The 24,212-nt window shown below is 42.1% G+C and overlaps 1 protein-coding gene across 11 annotated transcripts in view; it reads right to left on the bottom strand.

The window, feature by feature from the left end:
* The window catches only part of CREB1 (cAMP responsive element binding protein 1), a 73,661-nt gene extending 53,627 nt beyond the window's left edge, over positions 1-20,034 (bottom strand). For 4 of the 11 annotated variants that reach the window (XR_010149843.1, XR_010149845.1, XM_063790678.1 and 1 more), the window contains exon 1: positions 19,637-20,029. The gene's annotated coding sequence lies outside the window, so the exon portion shown is untranslated. Of the gene's footprint in view, positions 1-19,636 lie in introns of all 11 variants that reach the window. The other 7 variants (XR_010149841.1, XM_016950377.3, XR_010149844.1 and 4 more) reach the window with 5 other exon arrangements.
* Positions 20,035-24,212: the final 4,178 nt, after the last annotated feature.

Raw genomic sequence — 24,212 nt, 5'->3', positions numbered from 1 at the left:
TGTTAGCCAGGACGGTCTCGATCTCCTGACCTTGTGATCTGCCCACCTCGGCTCCCAAAGTGTTGGGACTACAGGTGTGAGCTCGTCTAATTTTTTTGTGTTTCATCGTGTTAGCCAGGACGGTCTCGATTTCCTGACCTTGTGATCTGCCTGCCTTGGGCTCCCAAAGTGTTGGGACTACAGGCGTGAGCCACTGCGCCCCAGCCAAAGCCTTGCTGATACATTCTTACATCCTTCAAATGTCTTAATTTTCTAAAGTGTTATAATGTTCAGGTGCTATACGATAGACTTTAGCTTTCCAAGAATCAATAACTAGGGTGCACTGTCTACTGTTTTCCCCTACTTTTTTTCCTGCACCTTTTTTTTTAAGCGGGGGAGGGTTAACCTTAAAATACTTGTCATTTATCTTTACCATATGTCCAACCTGGCAGAACTGAGCTGTTATCTAATCAATACTGGAAACTTAGCAATGCTCCAGGTTTCTGATGCTAATAATAGTCTATTGGTGTTAAATATAGCACACCTTCATTGAAACCAGACAGGCAAAAAAGCATATTCAAATGTCAGATGCATATACATGTATGTATATATGTACACACACTCCTCAACATAGATCAACCTCAACTGAATAAACTTTAGATTAGACTGATCACACTGTAACAAAGGTTATAAATATTTTAAGGGAACAAGTCAGAGCAGACAATGTGATAAACGAAAATAAATTGGTATCTTTATCAAGCTGAGTTTTCCCTGTGCTCCTACCAAGGTCTTTCTGCTTTTAACAGAGAACAAATCCTTATTTCAGCCTCCAATCTAGATATTACAAAGCAAGAAAAGTTATACATGAAGTTAACTCTGTGATCTGAATTTGATAAGATTTAAATTACTTATATGACAAAAACAAAAGCTTGAAAATTTGTTTACTTTTATAAACTGTATTAATAGTAAATACCAAAATAACCCGACCACCACCATAGTCATCAAAAACAGGGCAATAAATAGCAAAAAGGAATCTTTTTGGGTGGGAGCGGGGGAGGCAGGCGGGGATAGAGTTTTGCTCTTGTTGCCCAGGCTGGAGTGCAATGGAGTGATCTCGGCTCACTGCAACATCTGCCTCCCCGGTTCAAGTGATTCTCCTGCCTCAGCCTCTCAAGTAACTGGGATTACAGATGTGCACCACCACACCTGGCTAATTTTTGTATTTTTAGTAGAGACAGGGTTTCACCATGTTGGCCACGCTGGTCTCAAACTCCTGACCTTAGGTGATCTACCCGCATCAGCCTCCCAAAGTGCTGGGATTACAGGTGTGAGCCACCGGGCCTGGCCCCAGGAATCTTTTCAATATTATTTAAGAAAACAAATTCTCTGATTTATTTATTGGATTTAGCTCAGAGAAACTGTTTTAAGTTCAATATTTTGTATTTTATCATTGCAGTTTTGTAATTACCAGGGTATTTGAATGCCATCCTTGATAAATTTGTTTTTAAAAAATGTAGCATATTCTATGACAAAGATATTGTTCTTGAAGGAAATATTTAACAGAAGTGTGTTAGAAATAATGCCAGCCAGACGCAGTGGCTCACACCTGTAATCCCTGCGCTTTGGGAGGCCTAGGCGGGCAGATTACTTGAGGCAGTTTGCGATCTGCCTGGCCAACATTGTGAAACCCCGTCTCTACTAAAAATACAAAAATTAGCTGGGCGTGGTGGTGTGCACCTGTAATCCCAGCTACTCAGGAGGCTGAAGCACAAGAATGCTGTACCCGGGAGGTGGGGGTTGTAGTGAGTCGAGATTGCACCACTGCACTCCTTCCTGGGTGACACGGTGAATGAGACTCCATCTCAATTAAAAAAAAAAAAGTCATCTGATATATAGAAACATATTGCATGGTTTGACAGCCATCTCAGAATATGTGACTAGCTCTATAGCACCTTTCAACAAGAAAGCTGTAGTGCTTTCTTAAAGTTTTTTGTTTGTTTGTTTGAAATTAAGTATTTGCAAAGTTTACTTGCCTTGTTTTCCTTCAGGTAAGACTATACTCACGAATTTGAAACAAGTCTTCATGTATGTGACCACCAAGAGACAGTGTTGCTTAGCAAAGCAGCAGCCACGACTATGCAATATTTTAGATAATATTTTTATCTCATCTCTTTCCATTCCCCTTTCATTCCAAACACCCACTTAATGGGTGTTTCACAGCTTTTTACACGTTGAACACTTGGAAGAACTGATCTCACAGAAACCTCTATACATGAAGTGTTACTAAATGGCTATTTGGAGCTCATTTTTTTAAGAAAAAAAGGATTACATACTTCCTACATACAGTTACTTTGACAAAAACAATTTTTATGTTGACTAAAGAATGAAGCTGTCTTCAAATGTTAGTTCTGCTTCGTAAACTAGCTCAATGCTGAAACTGTAAGTACCCAAAAGTTACTATGCCCCGAAGTTAAATATGTATAGCCTACTTACATTTACTTAAGAAAATCAAAGTGATTACGTCAAAATCACTACATCCAAATGGGAGATGAATGTCCAAGTGTTTTTTAAATAAGTTTATGAAGTAACATCTGTTATTTTGAACTAAATTTTGAAATGTTATTCTTGGTGAATTATTTACAAATTGGACATGGAAGAGTGAAAAATTCAGTTTTCTTGAGGTGAGACAGCACATGTTATGGGAGGAGTCATAATACAGGAATTCTGGTGTTAGCTAACTTCACAGATGGAGAACAAAAGATGTCAAGAGATTTGTAAGGAATGTTCAAGACTTCAGGGTTATAACAGCCTCCAATATTATAAAAAATGAGGAGTTCTCTGTAATATTTGGGAATGGAACTATGTGGACTATTATGCAATATGCTAATTACTTTTATTACATTTTGCTTACTAGTCAAACAGCAAAGGATAAAGCCCAAGAACTCAAAGGTACCAAGGATATACTGGACTACATTTAAAAACTGACCATGGTTAATCTTTAAAACTGACAAATGGCATACAGGCAACAGTACATACTTTATGTACAGGCTTTGATTTGTTTTTGTTGTTTTTTGTTTTTTTTTTGATATAGGGTCTCACTGTCCCCCAAGCTGGAATGCAGTGAGTGGCATGATCTCACCTCACTGCAACCTCCGCTTCCCAGGTTCAAGCGGTTCTCTTGCCTCAGTCTCCCAAGTAGCTGGGATTACAGGCACCCGCCACCACGCCCGGCTAATTTTTTAATTTTTAGTAGAGATGGGGTTTCACAACGTTGGCCAGGCTGGTCTCAAACTCCTGACCTCAGGTGATCCGCCCACCTCAGCCTCTCAAAGTGCTGGGATTACCAGCATGAGCCACTGCGCCCAGCCTATTGTTGTTGTTTCTTTTTTAATCTTACGGTTCACTCTTGGTGTTGCACATTCTACAGATAAATGCGTAATGATATGTGTCCACCATTACAGTATCATACAGTGTATTTTGCTTTATGTACGGTTTTGATAAAAGACTTGCTTCAAGTTCAGGCATCTTCATCTTTAATCTTGAAAGAATCAACATCAAGTCCATCCTTCCGTGTAGATGTACTGTTTTTCACCAACCTGGTGGTGATTTCTGGTAAGGTCATTTTGATTACTACAATCTCACGCTATTTCTCATGTCTCAGAGGCTGGAAGTACTGTCATAGTAAAGTATCAGAGTTAATAAAAACTCAAAGTAGAAAACCTTCCTTTTAAGCTTTGGACAATTAATCTAATTTCCTCAGTTAAAGAAAAATATGTTTGGCCAGGTGCGGTGGCTCATGCCTGTAATCCCAAGACTTTGGGAGGCCAAGGCGGGCAGATCACCTGAGGTCGGGAGTTCAAGACCAGCCTGGCCAACACGGAGAAACCTTGTCTCTACTAAAAAAATACAAAATTAGCCAGGCGTGGTGGCGCATGCCTGTAATCCCAGCTACTCGGGAGGCTGAGGCAGGAGAATCGCTTGAACCTGGGAGGCAGAGGTTGCAGTGAGCCGAGATTGCGCCATTGCACTCTAGCCTGGGCAGAAAGAGCGAAACTCCATCTCAAAAAAAAAAAAGTTCACTTCCTTTAATCTGTACAACTCTAAAGAGAAATTGTTCTTAACCTTTACCTTTCAAATTTATGACCCTTTAATAAAGAATCACTCATTAAACAAATATTCTGCGCCTACTACGTAGTAACGACTACAGCATTTTCAGCAGAACTGAAAATTACTACATAGTAGTAGTCCCATACTATGGGACTATAGCATAAAACATATAAGAACCTTTCTCTGGAATTAGGCCAGGCAGAGTGGCTCACGTCTGTAATCCCAGCACTTTGGGAGGCCAAGGCGGGTGGATCACTTGAGGTGAGAAGTTCGCGACCAGCTGGCCAACATAGTGAAACCTCATCTCTACTAAAAATACAAAAATTAGCCGGGCATGGTGGCACATGACTGGAGTCCCAGCTACTCAGGAGGCTGAGGCAGGAGAATCACTTGAACCCAGGAGACAGAGGTTGCAGTGAGCCGAGATCATGCCACTGCACTCCAGTCTGGGCAACAGAGTGAGACTGTCTCGAACAAAACAAAACAAAAATAAAAGAACCTTTCTCTGGAATGCTTCTACATTGTTGGTGGTATTAGTTCAACCATTGTGGAAGACAGTGTGGCAATACCTCAAAAACCTAGAGGCAGAAATACCATTTGACCCAGCAATCCCCTTACTGGATATATACCCAAAGGAATATAAATCATTCTATTATAACAATACATGCACGCATATGTTAACTGCAGCACTATTCACAATAGCAAAGACATGCAATCAACCTAAATGCCCATCAATGACAGACTAAAGAAAATGTGGTACATACACACCATGAAATACTATGCAGCCATAAAGAACAAGATCATGTCCTTTGCATGAACATAGATGGAGCTGGAGGCCTTTATCCTCAGCAAACTAATACAGGAACAGAAAACCAAATACCGCATGTTCTCATTTGTAAGTGGGAGGTACATGATGAGAACACATTGACACATTGGTGGTTGGGGGGACAACACACACTGGGGCCTGTCAGAGGGTTGGGGATGGGAGGAGGAAGAGCATCAGGAAGAACAGCTGGTGAATGCTGGGCTTAATACCTGGGTGATGGGATGATGTGTGCAGCAAACCACCATGGCACACGATTACCTATGTAACAAACCTGCACATCCTGCACATGTACCCCTGAACTTAAAAGGTGGAAATAAAAAAGAACCTTTCTCTCAAGAGCTTACAGAAACTAATGAGAGATAAAATATGTACTATATATGAAAGAGCTTGACAGGTATAAATTATTATAACTAGTTTAACTATAAATTCCTTCCAAACAAGTACTTAACATCAGTAATTTAAAACCATAAACTTCTATTTGGAAACGGTAGGAATACAATGAACTGTGGAAAAAAAGAAAGAATAGCTGCCTATTTATGGTAATCTGATGCAGATCTGATTAAGAACATAATGAAATCAATGTATTTTTTCATGATCTTGGCTAGAATATTTACCCTAAGTGAGCTACTTACAAGCCTAAACTAATATTGCTTAAAAAGAAAAATTTTGGCCGGGCAGTGGCTCACGCCTGTAATCCCAGCACTTTGGGAGGCCAAGGCGGGCAGATCACGAGGTCAGAAGATCGAGACCACAGTGAAACTCTGTCTCTACTAAAAATACAAAAAATTAGCCAGGCGTGGTGGCGGGCCCCTGTAGTCCCAGCTACTCAGGAGGCTGAAGCAGGAGAATGGCATGAACCCAGGAGGCGAGGCTTGCAGTGAGCTGAGATGGTGTCACTGCACTCCAGCCTGCACGACACAGCGAGACCTCGTCTCAAAAAACAAACAAACAAACAAACAAAAAAACAAATTTTGGCTGGGCGCCGTGGCTCATGCCTGCAACCCCAGCACTCTGGGAGGCTGAGGTGGGCAGATCACAAGGTCAAGAAATCGATATCATCCTGGCCAACATGGTGAAACCCTGTCTCTACTAAAAATACAAAAAAATTAGCTGGGTGTGGTGGCATGCACCTGTAGTCCCAGTTACTCGGTAGGCTGAGGCAGGAGAATCACTTGAACCCAGGAGGCAGAGGCTGCAGTGAGCCAAGATAGCACCACTGCACTTCAGCCTGGTGACAGACTCCATCTCAAAAATAAATAAATAAATAAATAAATAAAATTAATAACCATTAATAAAACAGAAACCCTGAAAACTTTACAAAGAGATAATGCAGTACTACAAGAGTGATGAAGACTACGCCTTACTTACTGTGAGTTTCTACACAGTAAATACATCACTTAAATTCTCCACGACTCAGCTTATTTGTAAAAAATGAAGGAATGACTACTCACTCCCCCTTCATAGGTAAATGTTTGTAACTGTGAATTTCCCAATATGGTAGAGTTTGTAAGTTATAAACTACCATTGCAGTCATTATAATAAATTCTCTCATAATAAATAACAAATTCTTGAATCATAGTTACAACTGGGCCTCTGTATCCAAAGATTCAGCATCTGTGGATTCGACCAACTGCAGATCAAAGATATTTGGGGGAAAAAAATCCCCAAGTCCCAGAAGTAAAGCTTGAATTTGCTGCATGCTGACTCCTATGTTGAACCCATAAGAGTCAAGTGATGGGCAGGCACTGTATAAGGTATTATAAGTAATCTAGAGATGATTTAAAGTATATGGGAGGATACTTGTCGATTACATGCAAATACTATACCACTTTATATAAGGGACTCAAGCATCCGTGGATTTGGTACCTGAGGGGGTCCTGGAACCAATTCCCCATCGATACCAAGGGACAACTGTGCTTCAAATTAAAATGTTTCACTCAAAATTATTTCTCGATTTTCATCTTTGCTTCTTTCATCTGTCACTACAAACTGAAGGATATGGACACAGAATAAAGGGAAGGCCTGAGGTAGGTGGATTATAACTCCAAATACACATTAGTAGCTTCAGTTATTTTTCATTAAATAATGGTATCTTGTTTGCCTGGGCCTTCACAGAGATCAGAGATATTTTTTAAATGTTTATAATAAACAAGAATTTATGATATACACAATATAACACCAAAATACAAATAAAAGAAAAATTAGATGAACTGGAAATCATAAAAATTAAAAACTTTTGTGCTTCAAGAGACACCATCAAGAAAGTGAAGACAACCCACAGGAGAAAATTTTTGTAAATCATGTATCTGACAAGAGATTTGTATCTAGAATAATAAACAACTATTACAACAAAAAGCCAACCGAATTTTAAAATGTGCAAAAGATCTGAACAGAAATTTTCCCAAAGAAGATATACAAATGGCCAAATCAGCACATGAAAAGCAGCTTGATATCATTAGTCATGAGGGAAATACAAATCAAAACCAAACTGAGCTACCTCTTTGCACTCAGAATGGCTATAATTGAAAAAAACAAAAACAAAAACCCAAAACCCCAAAAAACAGATGATAACAAGTGTTAGTGAGGATGGGGGAAAATTCGAACCCTGATACACTGCTGGTGGTGCAGCAGATTGGAAAACAGCCCGGCAGTTCCTTAAATGGTTAAACACAGTTACCATAAAATTCCATTCCTGAGTATATACTCAGAGAAATGAAGGCAAGTCAACATAAATGAATGTTTATGGCAGCATTTTCATAATAATCAAAAAGTCCAATGTCCGTGAACTCACAAATAAAATGTTGTATATCCATAAAATGGACTACTATGGCAATAAAAATGAATACTGATACATACTACAACATGAATAAACCTTGAAAACATTATGCTAAAGGCAGCTCATCACAATGGACATTATGCTATATGATTCCACTTATACACAATGTCCCAGAATAAGCAAACCTATAGAGACAGAAAGGTGATAGGTGGTTGCCTAGGGCTGCAGGTATGGGGAGATTAAGAGGTGATGGCTGAGAGGAGATGTGTAGATTTCTTTTAGGGGTAATGAAAATGTCCTAAACTGATGGTGGTAATAGATGCACAACTTTGTGAATATACTGAAAACCACTGAACTGTACACACCAAATGGGTGTATTGTAGAGTATGTGAATTATATTTCAATAAAGCTGTTTAAAAAAGAATCTATGATGTCCAATTTTTAACTGTAATACATATACAGTCATGTGTCACTTGATGGTAATATGTTCTGAGAAATGCATCATTAGTTAATTTTGTTGTGAAAACAAAACCTAGATGGTATAGCCTACTATGTACCAAGGCTACATAGTATAGGCTACAAACCCATACAGCATGGTATTGTACTGAACACTGTGGGGAAATGTAACACAACGGTAAGTATTTGTTGTGGAAACATATCCAAACACAGAAAAGGTACAGTAAAAATAAAAGATATAAAATATAAAAGATAAAAAATGGTACACCTGTACAGGGTGCTTATCACAAATGGAGCTTGCAGGACTAGAAGTTGGTCTGGGTGAATCAGTGTGAGAAATGTGAAGGCCTACAACATTACTGTACACTATTGTAGACTTCAAAGGCACTGTATACTTAGGCTAATTTTTTTTTTTTTTTTGAGATGGAGTCTTGCTCTTGTCACCCAGGCTGGAGTGCAGTGGCGCAATCTTGGCTCACTGCATGCTCCACCTGTGGGTTCAAGCTATTCTCCTGCCTCAGCCTCCTGAGTAGCTGGGATTACGGGCGCCTGCCACCACACCTGGCTAATTTTTGCACTTTTAGTAGGAACAGGGTTTCGCCATGTTGGCCAGGCTGGTCTCGAACTTCTAACCTCAGGTAATCCACCTGCATTGGCCTCCCAAAGTGTTGGGATTACAGGCGTGAGCCACTGTGCCCATCCAGGCTACACTAAATTTATATAAACAAAATTTTCTTTCATCAGTAATACATTAACTGTAGCTTACTGTAACTTCATATGCTTTTTAGTTTTTTTAACTTGTCAACTCTTTTGTAATAACACATAGCTTAAAACACAAATAAATTGTACAGCTGTATAAAAATATTTTTTCTCTAAAGGGTTTTTAAGTGAAAGCAAATTTATTAATAAAGTAAAGCAATAAAAGAATCTAAGGTTTTTCCTTTTTTTTTTTTTTTTTTTTTACTTTTTAAACTTTTTTGTTAAACTTTATTTTTTTGACACAGGGTCTCACTATGTCACCCAGGCTGGAGTGCAGTGGCACAGTATCAGCTCACTGCAATCTCTGCCTCTTGGGTTCTCCTGCCTTGGCCTCGTGAGTAGCAGGGATTACAGGCATGCACCACCAAGCCCAGTTAATTAATTTTTGTATTCTCTGTAGAGACAGGATTTCGCCATTTTGCCCAGGCTGCTTGAAACTCCTGGGCTCAAGCAACCCGCCTGACTCAGCCTCCCCAAGTGCTAGGATTACAGGCGTGAGCCACCATTCCTGGCCACTTTTTAAAATGTTTTGTTAAAAAGACATTCACACGTTAGCCTAGGCCTACACAGGGTCAAGATTGTCAACATCACAGCCTTCCACCTCCACAACGTGTCCCACTGGAATGTCTTCAAGGGGCAATCACATGCATGGAGCTGTCATCTCCTATGGTAACAATGCCTTCTTCTGGAATACCTCCTGAAGGACCTATCTGAAGTTCTTAATAGGTTTGCTTACACTAGCACAGGACCACTGTTGTATATGCAATCTGTCATTCACCAAAACGTTCTTATACAGTGCATGACCGTATATCTCTATCTACACTAAGGAGAAGAATTGGGAGTCAGGAAATCTACATTTCAGCCCAATTTATCATTGTATTCCTGTTTATATCTTACCTTCTCTTACGTGAAACTCAAAGCTCCCTGCCTCATACTCAGCATTCCTCAAAATGTAGATCTATAATCTAATACTTTCTTCACCAATTTGAGTATGTCAAGTTCATTATATGTCCATGTCTTCATTTTTTTGTCCATTCCACTGCCTAGAATACACTCCATTTTATCTGTGCTTACTTAAGTTCTTTAGTATTCACCTTGAATTCTACTTCTCCCACAAAACTTTTCCTCACTAAGCCCCTTCTCTTCTGAACTCTGTAGCTCTTCAAGACAGTAAAAACTCTGTCATGTACTCTGGCACATATAAATCATTATTACACTATTTCATCATCCCTACTATACCATAAGATTCTTGAGGGCAGGAGCCGTATAGTCAGGCTTTATTGCTTATATCAACTAGAACAATCTTCATTTAATACCTAGGTATTTTTATAAATACCTAACTGAATAAATTTTCTTGCGATTATTTCACCAACCATAATAAAGTCAATGGTCAATAAATCTTCACTGAATAAATGATTGATAAATGGCAATACATAAAGTCAAGGTGTCACCATTGATCACAGCCAACAATAGAGCTACTACTGATACTTATTATAAGAAAATGACTCCCCTTTAAGAGTACAAATAGGGCTGGGGGCGGTGGTTCATGCCTGTAATCGGAGGCTGAGGCAGGCAGATCACACAAGGTCAGGAGTTCGAGACCAGCTTGGCCAACATGGTGAAATCCTGTCTCTACTAAAAATACAAAAAAAAAAAAAAAAAAAAAAATTAGCCAGGTATGGTGGCACATGCTTGTAATCCCAGCTACTTGGGAGGCTGGGGCAGCAGAATCGCTGGAACCCAGGAGGCGGAGGTTGCAGTGAGCCGAGATCACACCACTGCATTCCAGGCTGGGAGACAGAGCGAGATTCCTCTCAAAAAAAAAAAAAAAAAAAAAAAGAGTACAAATAATTCAGAATAATCTGTAATTTTCACTTCAGTGGTGAAAAACAAGGTATTTCTGTGTCCCCTACTGCCAACTACTTACTTATACCAACAGGGATAACAGCCCTCAAAAATAATGGTTATTTAACCTTGGGTAAATTACAAACATTTTTAGTTACATCTGTACTGTCATACAATTACAACCAAAAACTCACAAGTAGATAACCAGATCCTTAGAAATTCACTTAAAATTGATGAAAGAAACGTCTTCATTTCAGAGAAGATGCACTAATCTTTGGGAAAAGACACATTCTATCATCATTGGTATAAGTCAACTTTCAGATCCACTCTACTCCTAAACTATTTTATTAATAACTTCCCTTTTAACCCTTTCTTATCTAATCAAATGTCACTTCTCTTCTTTCAGAAAAAACTCACCATCAATTCCTTAGACCTCATCCTCTCAAAACCTCGTCCCTTTTAAGATTATTTTTTAGAGATCCTAGAATCATCCAAGAGGAAGAAAACTGAAAGGGTGTTTTTCATCTTTGTTCACACAGCTAGTCTCATGGTAAACTCCTTTATCACCTTATTTCAACCCTAAGAAAAGGCAACTTAGCATCTGTAAGTTCATCAAGGAGTACTACTGTTTATTTTCTTTTTTAGAAGTTGAGATTATGTACCTAGCTTCAAGAATTTTTTAATACATAGTGATTTTTCATCACTGGAGATGTATAATGCACGTATTAAATTATAGGTAATTATTCATCACTGGAGAAACTGCCTTCTCACCTGTTGGAATAAACGCCAGAATACGTTTTTCTAAGCTAACCTCTTTCTGGTAGCCTAGAAGACAAATGAGGAAACATCTGGGCAAAATATAATACAGGGTAAGCATCCCAAATAAAACATCCAAAATCTCAAACTTTTTGAGCACTGACATGATGCCATAAAAAATTCCCACACCTGACCTCATGTAACAGTTCACAGTCAAAACTGTTTCATGCACAAAATTATTAAAAATTTTGTATAAAATTACCTTCAGGCTATGTGTATAATGTGTATACGAAACAAATTTCATGTTTAGACTTGGGTCCCATCCCCAAGATAGCTCATTATGTATGTATATGCAAATATTCTAAAATCTGAAAAAACCCAAAACTGGAAATACTTCTGGTCCCAAGAATTTCAGATAAAAGATTCTCAACCTGTAAAACCTATCTTCATAGGGCCTTGTCTGGCAGAGCTTAAAAAGAGAGAGAGAAAAGGCAAAACAAAAAACAACAACAAAAACCCAGTAGATAAGACAAGAGTGTGTATATATTAAGGGGAGTCAGACATTCTGAATGTGAAGAAAAACTAATGTCTATTCTTATTTAAGTTTTGTCTCAAAAACCTACATTTACAGATGTGATAAAACCACACATTCTACTTACAACTTCAACAAGCTGACCAGCATCTGGCTCTTCTATAATGACTAAACTAGCATATATTTAATTGGCAGAGAAAAAACAACCACGTTCCCATTATCAGTTTGCTGCTTTAATGATCTTTGCCTCCACCCCAAGAGGCAATCCACTGATGATTCCATGACACTGTGGGAAATCATTTAACTTTGTTAGTCTACAGATATGTTCCAGATAAAAAACGTTCTGCCTTTACAGATTTCAATGATCTACCCCACCCCCATCCCCAAATATGTAAAGACAAGCACTTTGTAGGCCAGGCGCAGTGGCTCACGCCTGTAATCCCACCACTTCGGGAGGCAGAGGTGGGTGGATCACGAGGTCAAGGAGATCGAGACCATCCTGGCCAACATGGTGAAACCCTGTCTCTTTAGCTGGGCATGGTGGCAGGCGCCTGTAATCCCAGCTACTTGGGAGGCTGAGGCAGGAGAATCGCTTTAACCCAGGAGGCGGAGGTTGCAGTGAGCTGAGATCGCACCACTGCACTCCAGCCTGGCAACAGAGAAAGACTCCGTCTCAACAACAACAACAACAAAGCACTTTGTAAACATTTTAATCATTTAGCAGGTACAAATAGCACACAGTAATATTTTATTTATGAGATGGCATCTTGCTCTGTCACCCAGAGTGGAGTTCAGTGGCGTGATACTGGCTCACTGCAACCTCCACTTCCAGGGCTCAAGCAATTCTCCTGCCTCAGCCTCTCACGCAGCTGGGACTACAGGCGTATACAACTATACCCAGATAATTCTTCTATTTTTAGTAGAGATGGGGTTTCACCATCTTGGCCAGGCTGGTCTCAAACTCCTGGCCTCAAGTGATCCGCCCGCCTCGACCTCCCAAAGTGCCGGGATTACAGACGTGAGCCACCACGCCTGGCCAAATAGCACATAGTAATATTTTAAATCAAATATTAGTAAAACCTCAAAACAATATTCTTACATTAAAAACTTTGTATATATGATCAACGCATAAACACCAACTTGGGAATACAAAAAACGAAATATACCATGACAGCTTTTGTTTTTTTCTTAAGACAGAGTTTCGCTCTTGTCGCCCAGTCTGGCGTGCAATGGTGCGATCTCAGCTCACTGCAACCTCTGCCTTCCAGGTCCAAGTGATTATCCTGCCTCAGCCTCCTGAGTAGCTGGGAATGCAGGCGCCTGCCACCATGCCCAGCTAATTTTTGTATTTTTAGTAGAGACGGGGTTTCACCATGTTGGCCAGGCTGGTCTCGAACTCCTGACCTCAGGTAATCCACCTACCTCAGCCTCCCAAAGTGCTGGGATCACACAGGCGTCAGCCACCGCGACTGGCCCATGACAGCTTTACTTAATGATGTTTTCTGGAAAGAGATTTGTGCCCTTGCTGCTATATTATTAATCACTTTCTGAGTTTAATCAACTTAAAAAAGTCATAGTGTGTACATTTTAAAGATAAATACAAACAGCATGTATATTTAAAATGTACTACAGCATTCAGGCATGGTGGCTCACGCTTGTAATCCCAACTCTTTGGGAGGCTGAGGCAGGTGGATGGCTTGAGCTCATGAGTTCGAGACCAGCCTGGGCAACATGGCGAAACCCTGTCTCTACAAAAAATTAGCCGGGCCTGGTGGTGCGCGCCTGTTGTCCCACTCACTCAGGAAGCTGAAATGGGAGGATGGCTTGAGCCAGGAAACAGAGGTTGCAGTGAGCCAAGTGTGTGCCACTGCACTCCAGCCTGGGTGATAGAGCCAAACCTTGCCTCAAAAAAATAAAAATAAATAAATAAATAAATAAATAAATAAGTACTGTAGCTCAATGCTGTTTCGAAAAGCTAGAGGAAAAAAAAAAGGTAGTGAAACGCATTTTGTGCTTTGGCTGAAATACGTATTACTTGGTCCAACTGGTTGACCAAAGGTTTTCCACAGGGGGAAAAAAATCATCTATGCAGTAAAGTTTATCATCTCAGCAATCATATAGGTGAATCTCACTATTTTTAAATTTAGGTACAAAATATAAAACTCACATAATTACATTAAGAAATACTAGAAAATCGTCAAGGTAAGTTAACAAGTATGTAAAAAATAAATGAATGCAGGGAGAAATCTAGTATAGTAATCAGCCTTACTGGGTAATAATATCCCATGAGCTGTCTGTTAAAAAAAACCCAAAAAACACCGGACTATATGAAATGTTCTTTCTCATTAAGAAAGAAAGCTATAAAAACCTTTTGGGCCAAAATAATAATTGAAAGAAGTAGTCTGTTCAGAACTGTAAGAACCTCAACAAAAGAGTTAAATTCACCTTGTGAGTTAACTCTTAACCTGGCTTGCTTGCCTCCTCATGTACATTTTGATCATTTTACGAAAACTTTTAAAAACTGGAGTTAAACAGGAAATGAGGGACTTTAAATAACAATTTCCTGTCACAAACTATTTATTTTTCATTCAAATAGAAAGTTTTTCATTTAAAGAAATAAAGGCAAGATGGCAGTTTCCCTTAGTTTAAAAGGTCATATAAGACCTAAGAATAAAAGCAGCTCACTAACTGGTTAATACAGTCTACTTACATAATAAAATGCTTCCAATTGTATGTTAAAAAATGAAGAAGCTCTTTATGTGCTGATACAAAATTGCTAAGCCATATTAAGTGGTGGGGGTAAAGCATGATATAGGAGAGCGTATACCTAGTATGCTACCATTTGTACAAAAAGGGAGAGACTGTACATACATATTTGCTCGTGTTTGCATAAAACACCTCTTAAAGGACAAATAAAAAATTGCTAACACTTAGGTAATAGGGCAAGAGAATGTAGGGCATTTTGCTTTTATTATGTTTTGAATTATAGATCATGTGAATGAATTACTTATTCAAAAAACCAAATTAGAAATATAAAAAATATACTCCTCACTTCACCAAAGGTGATCCCTTTTTCCTTTGACTGCTTTCTTTTGACACATATTTTGCCTCAGTCACTGTGTCCCCAACAGTTCCTGAGGATAGAGATAAGACAGTGTAATTCATCTTTGGATTTGTTGTAGCTTCTGACCCACTGTATTACATATAGTAATAATAAATAATTTAAAAAGTAACAGGCCAGCTGGGCATGGTGGCTCACGCCTATAATCCCAGGCATTCAAGACCAGCCTGACCAACACGGTGAAACCCTGTCTCTACTAAAAACACAAAAATTAGCCGGGCGTGGTGGTGCATGCCTGTAGTTCCAGCTACTAGGGAGGCTGAGGCAGGAGAATCACTTGAATCCAGGAAGCAGAGGTTGCCGTGAGCTGAGACTGCATCACTGCACACCATCCTGGGCAACAGAGCAAGACTCCGTCTCAAAAAAAAATTAAAACAAAAGAAAAAAGCCTTGTCAACACTTGAGCACTTGACACTTGCACAATGCCTGGGACTTAGTATGTATTACTTTATAGTTAACCCCCACAATTCTGAGGTAGTTATTCTACACTGATCAGAAAGGAAAGTGAGGTATTAAGAAGTTAAGATAACTTGCCTAAGGGCCCACAGGTAGGAAGTTAAAATAAAGCTTAAGGGACTAGCTATCATTAGTTGTAGCCCTAAGGTACTTTATGTTTATCTCGCAATCTTATGAAATAAGTAGTAGTATTCTAATTTTACATATAAGGAAACTGAGGCTGAGAAAGATTAAGAAACTTCCTTCAGGACACAAAATTCCTTTAGGGTGGGTACAGGATAGTAGTGGCAATGCTTGGATTCAGACCTAGGCCTATGATTCCAAACCTCATGCTCTTTCAACTACATTCTCTGTCACAGTGAGTGCCAAATAAATATTTGAATTACCATAAACTGTTGTCTCAAGTGATACTGCAGTAGAGATGAGTTTACACATGGGTAAGAAAAAAAAAATCCTGCATTTTTCCATCTTGACATCTTATTACATTCTTAAATTTAGATTTGAGCTCTATTCAATAAAGAAGCCATCAAAGTTACACCATATATCAAGATATTTGCAAAACTATGTCACAAGCTGGCTGTAAACAAGTTTATGTAACTCATATCTGATAAGCTATTTATGGAATAAATGAAATTATAAATTTCGGTAATATATTGTAAGCATTAGGTTAAAAATAATTTTCTGTTATAAAAAGTAGAATTTAAAAACAGGTGAAGAAGACACATACTTGGTTTTACTATAACCCCATAACCATACTGTATTCAAACAAACAAAACCAAATGTCTTAGAATGAGAGAGAAATAAAGCTACTTCTCTATGAAGAAACCAAAATTTCTAATAATGAGACCTAATCAAGAATATGAGTTTCAGAAAGTAGAAAAAGGTGCCATTTTTATGGATCAGGTGTCTAAGTTTCGTCAGGCTCTTTATGTGAAAAAAAAAAAAAAATCACTCAAAACAGGTAACACTTAAGTTTTAAATTCCCAAAGAAGTGTTCTTTTAACATTCTTCAAGCCAACTCTGTCAAGTAATTTATTAGCTTTCTAAATGTAGGTGTTCATGAAAAAAAAAAAAAAGATTCAAGCAGATCCAGCTGTAATTTTTACCCATGGCTGGAACAGTGCAGAAGTACAATTTAGTAACATGTTCCAGGTGAATGTTCAAGTATTAATGAATATAAGTTTGAAGTTTCATCTGGAATTGCTAAGAATCACAAATTATGAACGTATAAATAATAAAACAGGCCGGGCGCGGTGGCTCACACCTGTAATCCCAGCTAGTCGGGGGGCTGGGGCAGGAGAATTGCTTGAACCCGGGAGGCGGAGCTTGCAGTGAGCGAGCCGAGACCAGCCCACTGCACTCCAGCCTGGGCAATAAGGGCCAAACTCCGCTAAAAAAAACAAATAAATAAAAATTAAAATAAAAAATACAATTTAAAATATCTCTCGGGCAAGACTAAAGAAAGAACTTATCAGTAAACTTTTTTTTTTTTTGAGATGGGGTCTCGCTGTCACCAGGCTGGAGGGCAGTGGCGCGATCTCGGATCACTGCAATCTCCACCTCCTGGGCTCAAGAGATTCTCCTGCCTCAGCTACCCTAGTAGCTGGGATTACAAGCACGCGCCACGACACCCAGCTAATTTTTGTATTTTTAGTAGAGACGGGGTTTCACCATGTTAGCCAGGATGGTCTCGATCTCTTGACCTCGTGAGCCGCCTGCCTCGGCTTCCCAAAGTGCTGGGATTACAGATGTGAGCCACCGCACTCGGCCATCAGTGAACAATTTTTTAAAAATCTCACAAATGAAGAGTCATATATTCTTTCTTTCTTTTTTTTTTTCTTTGAGACGGAGTCTTGCTGTGTCGCCCAGGCTGAAGTGCATGGCACGATCTCAATTCACTGCAACCCCAGCCCCCCGAGTAGCTGGGATTACAGGCGCGTGCCACCACACCCGGCTAATTTTTGTATTTTTAGTAGAGATGGGGTTTCATCATGTTGGCCAGGCTGGTCTTGCACTCCTGACCTCAAGTGATCCGCCCGCCTCGACCCCCCAAGTGCTGGGATTACAGGCCTCAGCCACCGCGCCCGACTTATATTCTTAACAAGAAAAAAAATTCTACTCTACTGATAGTGGCTTGCGGAACAACATAAAGGAAAAACGATAAGCTACCATTATCAATACTATAATTTTTTTCAGTGTTTGGAAATAAAATCATTTCCCCAATCTTTATAGAAAACCTCCCTTTATTGCCTCTTCTTAATTTTCTTGGAAATGACAAATTGCCAATGTGGTCTTTTAAAGAGAAGCAATACAGCAAAGCACGTTTTGGAAAAGTGACTAGAATACAGAAAAATAAGACAGTGCTTCTGCTGCCAATCAATATTTGTTCTTAACCAGAAGGTTTGTACGTATCAATCACAATGCAATCATACAGTGACAGACAAGTATTTTTAAAACAAACTTGTTCGTCTTTTGCACCACGTAAAATAACTGTTCGGGGCTTTACTTTTAAATCAGGAAATGAGCCATAAATGTAAAAGATTTCAATAGGCAGCAATCAAAAGTATCTTCTACTAAACCTTCAGAAGTTAGACGCCAGCTGAGGTTAGAATTATAACTTGAGATGGTATTACAAACTTAAATAGGTCATACCGCACGTCCTTCAAAAACTGTCTTTTAATTTTTAATGTGTCAATGACTTTTCTGCTGTCCTCTTTTCCCAACAGGCGAAGAAAAAATACAGCTTGTGGCTTAAATTGTCAATCTCAAGACGGGGGTTACCTACTGCATGAGAGACAAATAATGGATACTTTAATGTCTATTTTTAGAAGTAGTATTAAATCTCTCATTAAAGTTCACACAGAAATTCGTGGGAAATATGGTAGGGGGAGTGGGACGGAGGGTGAGGGGAGATCCAGATGACCCAAACGCGGTTGGCAAGGTTGCACCCCGCGAAATGATGTAAAACAAGAGTACATCGGCTGATACTCGTTCCAACGAAGTGTTTCAGAATGATAGACCTCAAGTGATGATTACCTTATTAAAAAGGGTTAAAACCGAAACTGTTTTCAAACACCAGCTTCCCTTTTATAAGATCCCAACAGTTTAAAAAGTTATTATAAATGTTTTTCTTAGCACCCTTTCTCCCAAAAAGCATGCATTTCCATGACTGACTTTAAAAAAAAAAAAAAAAAGCAAAGGGGTGAGGGAGTCAAAAATTCCCCCCAAAAGCACAAGCTCTCATCTCTCAACTAAGCAACACAGGGCAGAAAGCAGCATTTCCTCAACGGTGTAGGAGCGGTGGGGAAAGGGCACGAATAAAATACAGCACGAGAGGAAACCTTGGGTTTCGAACTTTATTGCACAAAGAGTGGAGAGAAGAGTAGGTCAGACGTTGCAGCTCTTCCCCTTGCGAAGCGGGCATGGCAGGCACCGAAGCCACCGGGAAGGCAGCAGGCACCTTCACCTCCTCTGCCCTCAACTGTCGCCTTCTTCCTCCTCCACCCCCCACCGGCACCTAGGCGGCGGCTGCCCCGGAGGCCCGGCCGGGTCGGGCCGGGGGCGAGGCGGGCGGCGGGGGCCGGACGAGCGAGCGGCGCGGGGGGCAGCGCCGGGCCGAGCGGGCGGCCTCCCCCGGGGCGGCTCCGGGTTCCCGGCTCCGCGCCCGGCCCGGCGGCGGCGGCGGGAACGCGGGCGCCAGCTCGCCGCGGCCGGCCGCCCGCACACACCCCCGGCCGCCGGCTCCCACCCCGCCCGCCGCCCGCCGCCCCCCGCCATGAGCGCCGCCGCTGGCTGCAGGCAGAGTCGCTGCCGCCCCGGCCGCCGCTGGCTCCAGTCCGCCGCCATTATTCTTTGTTCGCTGCGAGCGGCGGCGATGTTGTGGGGCTCGGGCGGAGGCTCCATCTTTACCGCGGCCCCTCCTGCGAGGGGAAGGCCCCAAGCGCGGGTGTCCGGCGCCTCCCCGTCCCCCCTCCGTCCCCCCGGCTCTCTCTGGCTCCTGCCTCCTCCTCCTGCTCCTCTTACCGGTGGTACAAGCTCCTCCGTCACTGCTTTCGTTCACGGCCCGGATCTCGCTGGAGTTTTATTCTCTCCCCCACGTAACACACCGCGTCAAACTACACCTCCGCCGCGTCACTCACCAACACTCCGCTTCTCCCAGCCGCCCGGGCCACAGGCAGCAGCAGCCGCCGCCGACTGAGGAGCCGCAGCCAGGGAGCCAGCCAGCGCCGCCCAGTGCCGAGTGCGCAGCGGCCGCGCACGGAAACAGCCGAGCTAGGCCCGGAGCAGCTCGAGCGGCCCCGCCCCCGCGCTGGGGACGGAACTTGCCGAAGACCTTCGGGTTTCTTCGGGCGACGAGAAGGGGTTCCGCCGGGAGAGGGAAGGCGAAGGCGGGCTGAGCCCGGCGCCGGGAGGAGTGGTCTAAACTCCACCGCGGCTTTCGCATCGATAAAGCCGGCAGCGGAAATTTGAAGGAGGAAGCGGGGTTCGTGTGTGGCCCAGTGGGGGAATTCCCGAGGGGTGTCGACGACTTGGTGGAAACCCCCGCGCAGGCCTGCCCCTGCGGCGGTGAGCGGCGGGCTAGAAGGCGGCTGCGGCTGCCCTGGCTCTGCTCTTGACCGCCGCCAGCCCCGGGAACTTTCCGACGCCGCCGGGAGAGGGGGGACGGGCAGCCCGGGCTGGGACGCGGCCGGACCGCTGGAGCCGTGCGGGCTGGGGAAGAAGGTCTGCTGCGCCTCTGCCAACGTCCCGGGGCCTGGGGCCCGGGGGCGTCGTGGGACCCCCGTGGGGACGGGTTTTCCTTTCCGAGACTCCGCGGAGAAACCTGGCGGCCGCCAGCGGAGCATGCTTTTCCGGGGGGCGCTGGCCCCGATACTGTGGCACCTCGCGGGGCTCTGCCCGGACCATGGCTGACGTCGACGGCCCTCGGAGGCCTCCAAGCCACACAACCTGCCCGGACCCCTGGAAATATGCCCCATCCTACCTGCCCGCCTTTCTCCAGACAACATCCTGTGTCGCTTTCTTTCCTCAGCCTGTTTTCTACAGCAGGGATTCGCACCCACTGCACCCTAAACCCAGCAGGGGGACTTCCGTGGCTGGAAACTACTGAATTGTTCTTTCAGAGGTCTCTCAGGACGGCACCACTAGGTCCCCATTCTCCTTGATAGTGAACTCTGCAGCCCTCTCCTTGGGGTTTCAAGTCTTTTTTTTTTTTTTTTTTTTTTTCCTAATGAGACGGAGTCTAGCCCTTGTCGCCCAGGCTGGAGTGCAGTGGCACGATCTCGGCTCACTGCAACCTCCGCCTCCCGGTTTCGAGCGATTCTCCTGCCTCAGCCTCCCAAGTAGCTGGGATTACAGGCACCTGCCACCACACCTGGCTAATTTTTGTGTTGTTAGTAGAGACGGGGTTTCACCATGTTGGCCAGGCTGGTATGGAACTCCTGACCTCAGGTAATCCACCCGCCTCGGCCTCCTAAAGTGGTGGGGTTACACGTATGAGCCACCGCGCCCGGCCTCAAGTCTTAATCATTCTTTTCCTGTCCTTTAAAGGAGACGTGTCTTTAGGAAGCAGAGAGGGTTCGATTCTGGACTCCGCCCATGACTCACTTCTCTTGTAAAGAAAGAGTTGTCCTTCCTGGTACTCCAGGTACCCTACTGTTTTCTTATGGACTTTGCCCGTAACGAGTCTCCTTTCCTTCTGTTACTCTCAACCTTTCCTTCTCTACCGGCTCTTTCTTACTAGTATTTAAACATGCTTAAGTCTTTCAATTCTTTAAAAAGATTTCTCTTCTCCCTAAATTGCTCTCCAACAACTGCAGCTGTCTCTTACCCCATGGACAGTCTTTCATGTCCCACCTCCCAGCCCTCTCCAGTGTCCCCACCGCTCACCTGAAGTGGCTCTGAATTGTCCACAGACAAGCTTCATGACTGTAAATGCAGCGGATCATTTTCAGTCCTCATTTTACAAGCCCTCATCCCAGTATTTGACACGATTGACCACACTTGCTTCCAAATACCCTCTTCCCTCTGGTCTTATGTCCCAGGTTTCCTCCCTACCTGAGTTTGCTCTTTAACAACCAGCTCCTCCTTGATCTACCTCTTACACATTGGAATCATGCTGAGCTGAACCGTGGCCCTCTTACTGAGTCTCCGCATACACTTTCCTAGGTGGTCTTATGCTCTCCCAGCAGCATCAAATACCCTCTGTCTCTTCAATCCATAACTCAAGCCTAGATCTTGCTCTGGAATCCTACATTCATAGTTCCCAACATACTGCCTTTGGTACACTTTCATTTGGATGACTTAGGGCATTTCAAACTCAACCTGTATATCATAATTCCTTCAAAACGCTCCTCCCGTAGTCCCTGGTTCAGTAAAGGGTATCTTAGCATTACCCAGTTCATGCCAGAAACCTAGCACACCTCCAACACACAGCAGAATCACCTACATCTGTCTACTCCCTGGAAAATTGGATTTGTGACCTCTCTCTGTTCCCATGACCATTTTTTCATTCCCATTCTAGTCTAAACCACTGTTGCCTCTTGCTTGAAGTCCCACAGTAACCCATTCAGGTCCTCCAAAACTGCTCTTGCCTCATTCCAATACATTTGCCATACTGCTGCCAGAGTAATTTTTAAAATATAAATCTGATCATTGACCTGCTTAAATTCCTCCAGTGGCCTCCCTTTGCTTACCACACATTGTCTAAGCTCCATTATCTGTACTTGTCTTTCTCTCCAGCCTCTCCATCTGTCCCCCTAGCTGCTTGCACTCCTGCCATAGTATTTTAATTTTTTCCAGACTCTCCTCTTTTTATTCCCTACTGTAGGCTCTCACTTCAGGGCATTTACGCATGCCCTTCCCTTCCCCTGGAATTCTTTTCTGTCACCCATTCCTCCTACCTAACTGTAACTTATCACTTTCTTTTCCAATTCCTACTTCTCATTATTTGTTTAGTGTCCATGTAATTGTGCAGGTAAGGACCACGTCTGTCTTGTTCACTACCAGCTTTTCCTCTCCCTAGCAACAGCACAATGTCTAGAATATAGTGGTACTTGTTAGGTATTTATCGAATAAATAGTGAATTTCTGAGTGGTCTCGGGCAAAGTTTTCTCAACATTTGAGTTCAAATCCTGGCTCTCAGTGAGTTCAGGTTGCCGTAGTAAAATACCATATAGACTGGTGGCTTATAAACAACAGAAATGTATTTCTCATAGCTCTGGAGGCTGGATGTCTGAAATCAGGCTGCCAACATGGTCAGGTTCTGGTGAAGGCCCTCTTCAGGGTTGTAGATGACTGTTTTTTCCCTTTACCTCACAATGCAGAAAGAGAGCAAGAGCTCTCGGGTTCCTTTTATAAGGCACTAATCCCATTCACAAGGGGTTTACCTCCCAAAGGCCTCATCTCCTAATACCATCACATTGAGGGTGAAGATTTCAAAATACTAATTTGCAGGAGACGGGGGTGGGGGTGAATTCATTGCACTGGCTCAGCCACTTATTAGCTAATGACTTTGGGCAAATTGTTCATTCTTGTGCCTCAGTTTTCCCATCTGTAAAATAAAGATGATAATAGCACCTCATAGTGTTATTGTAATGATTACGTGACATAATACATGTGAAGTATACTTGGAACAATGTTAGGAAAAATGTTGCCTATTACTAGCTTTTACTTGGATAGCTTATCGTTGTGTCAAATACGTTTTCAAAATTGAGTTCATCTTCCTGCTCTTCTTACCGTGGCTCTATACATGATATCAAAAAACTTTGGAATTATTTACTCATAACCTATAATTATCACCCACCAAATATGGTGAGTTTTTATTTAAAAATGTGTTCATATTCATTCTTCCTTTTTATATACACTAACCTTCATTTAGACTCTATTATCATTGATTATTTTGCTAACTTCCTAGGTGTCTTCTAACTGGAGGCTAGCTTTCCCTATTCATTTGGGCCCTTACTGTCAGACCAGTGGGCCTCAAACAATTATTAAAACATGTATTATTCTTGACTTCTGCTCAAATGACCTCCGTTCCCACCTAACTTTGTTCATTCATTTATTCAATCATCCATTCATTCCAATGCAAGTTATTTTACTACTAACATTTTGAGTATACTCTAGATTTTCAACCTCTCTACTTTGACATTTCTCTCTTGGATATTCTCTTTTCGGATATACTCTAGCATTTTCAATCTCACTATCTGACATTTCTACTTTCAGCGTCCAAGTTTTGTCTCTGGGATTTGGAAGCCACCTGCATTTTAAAAGAAATTTTTTCCAGGATCAGTCTCTCGCTGTGTTGCTCAGGCTGAAGTGCAGTGGCTGTACACAGGAGCGGTCATCGCATGTGACAGCCCCACACTCCTGGGCTCAAGCGACTCTCTTGCCCTCAGCCTCCTGAGTAGCTGGGACTACAGGTGATCCCCCATTTTTGACTCAGTTTTCCAATTGCAAAATGTGGTCAATATCAGGGAGATGAAAGAGAAGCGCACATGGATGTAACTTGATAGAGTATAAGAAAAGTATCTTGAAAGAGGTCCAGAATAGGGGGAAGGTCCCATAAGATGATTATAAAAGGCTTCAAAGAGAAAGTAGTATT

The sequence above is a fragment of the Pan troglodytes genome, chromosome 13, assembly GCF_028858775.2.
Source record: "Pan troglodytes isolate AG18354 chromosome 13, NHGRI_mPanTro3-v2.0_pri, whole genome shotgun sequence".
Classification (NCBI taxonomy): domain Eukaryota; kingdom Metazoa; phylum Chordata; class Mammalia; order Primates; family Hominidae; genus Pan; species Pan troglodytes.
This window is presented reverse-complemented; position numbering and strand designations above follow the sequence as displayed.